This window comes from Asparagus officinalis, chromosome 3, assembly GCF_001876935.1.
Source record: "Asparagus officinalis chromosome 3, Aspof.V1, whole genome shotgun sequence".
Lineage (NCBI taxonomy): Eukaryota > Viridiplantae > Streptophyta > Magnoliopsida > Asparagales > Asparagaceae > Asparagus > Asparagus officinalis.
The window spans coordinates 75,732,045-75,734,368 of NC_033796.1; the positions used below are offsets into that span (position 1 = coordinate 75,732,045).

The following is a 2,324-nucleotide window of genomic DNA, read 5'->3' on the forward strand; positions in this document are numbered from 1 at the left end:
GCATATGTTAAGTAATGGATGATGCATATATGACTTCATGTATTATTGTGCATGCACATGTGTGAACACTTGGGTGTGCCTGCGTGTGTAGGGGTAGGTGGGTGGGGAGCATGCGTTTTTTGCGTACATGTGCGCGCATGTTTGTGTGTGCGTGTACGTTTTTTGTGTGCATTGGTTTTAATTCAAGTTCATACGAAGTGTATCCTGCTTTGGTTCATTAGGTTTTAATTCAAGTTCATACGATTTTAGTGAGTTATAAATTTGATATCGTTGGGGTTCTCTTTGTCATATTTTTTAAAATATGTTTTGAGTTAGCATCCTAATGTTTTGTTGCTAGCAAGGTGGTCCCTATGAAGGGATCTTTTTTCGTCTAACAGATAAATTAATGTGATTAAGGACATCAATTAGCATGAGAATGATGCCAGGGTGATGGATTCATTACCAATCACCATTGATGACATCAAGGCTCTTTTCTTGTCATGAATGAATTTACAAACCTTAGCCAAACTTGTGATTAAGGCTCTTTTCGTCCACATGTTGGCTCTTTCTCTTTCTTGTCAAAATTAGATGTTCAGCACTCAACATCTCCAGAAAGAAGAATTATTGCTCCCCCTTTTCAGGGAAAAAACTTCTATATTGATCTATCAGTAATCGAAGTCTTTAGCAAAACTTCTGTATTGATCTCAGGCATTTATAGATCATTTCATTCGATGTATAGTCTATTACACTATTATACATTTTAGTTACAAATCATTTCACATAGACAAAATTTAGAAGTCTTCATCTCTAAAGTCTGAGGCACCTGAATCCATGGGGAATTCAGTATTTTGCCCGGCTTCAGGAGAGAGGCTAGCATCTGTGGCCAGAGACGGTGACCTGGCAGAAGCAAAATTATTGTTAGAACAGAAAAGTTGTCTGGCTACTTAATCCAGTTTTGCTCCTCTCAACTCACCACTTCACTTTGCTGCATCAAAAGGACACATTGAGGCTTGCTTATTCAAAAAGGGTAAACTAAGCAGTTTAAGCTTTTGTGTTGACTGTCGGTTCTTGTTTGAGATTGTGATGTTGTTGTTGGATAATGGGGCAGACGTAAATTCAAGGAATTCATATTGACAGATTTGTGTATATGCTAGTTTCTTATTGTTCGTTGGTTATTTTGAGTAACTGAATGGCTTCGGTTGGTTTTTTTTTGGTTTCGTTTTCTGGTATGCAAGCTTGTCATCGAGGGCATTGGGAGGTTGTTCTGGTTCTCCTGGTCTTTAGAGCTGATGTGAGTCATGAAATTGATTTCTTTTTTACTTGCTTGTTGGATTACAAGATTCCTATATTGTTAGATATTTTGGAGAAAAGGTCAATATTAACACTTTCTAGAAATCATGACTGAAGATTGTGATCATGTATATTAAATAGAATACATTCATTAGCCAAAAAAACTAGAATACAATCAATAGGATTCTAAATTATATGATCAAACCATATATGATTTATGATTTGCAATTAGAAGTTCTAAATACGAAGAAATGCACAATTCACAAAAGCTGTACAAAATTTATTTTTGTCATGTGTATGTTTTTGGTTTAATGAATATTATTTATGTACACCCAAAACTTTTTATAGAATGTGTAGCCTTTCGCAAATAAATTTAAAAATTTTTGATGTTGCTTTATTCTTGTTATGCAAGAACTTGGATTTGATTATCTTGGAAGCAAAGAGCAACTTGTCATGAATTTACAAGCAAACTAGAATATTTAAACAGTTGTTCCCTTCTTTTTTTTCTTTCACCTTTTTCTTTCTTTCCATTGTGTTTCTTTTTTTCCTTCATGGATTACAAGCGAATTGGAATATTTAAACAGGCCTTTGAGTGTCGACTTGGAAATGGAAATGAATGTAACTATTTTGCAATGAGAGAAAATTCTTTGTTTATCATAATATGCAACTTGTTTGGAGTATAATTTGATGTTTGGTTTCTTTGTTGATATGAATGGGAGCAATTTTTTTGTGGATGTTCAGGTTCTGTGTAGGTTTGTTGTTGACAGAAAAGATATTACTTTTGGCGATGCAAATTAGTCGACAAATGTATACTTTTTACCGACGTAAAATTATGTGTTGCCAAAAATTATACTTTTGCCAAAACTAAATTGCGACGCTAAATTTTTAACTTTTAGCAACCGATTAATTTGCATCACTAAAAGTAACACTTTTTCCGACGCTATATTGCGTCACCAAAGAGTAATATCTTTTAGCGACGTTATCTTGTGTCGTCAAAGAAATAGTTTTTAGCGACACTTCATTTTGTGTCGCTAAAAACTATACTTTTGCCGACG

The 2,324-nt window shown here is 34.3% G+C and overlaps 1 long non-coding RNA gene across 1 annotated transcript; it reads left to right on the forward strand.

Annotated features, from left to right (window-relative positions):
• Nucleotides 1,208-1,899, forward strand: LOC109834348. The gene is made up of 2 exons (XR_002245543.1): nucleotides 1,208-1,270; nucleotides 1,682-1,899. It is a non-coding gene; the product is annotated as an uncharacterized LOC109834348 (long non-coding RNA).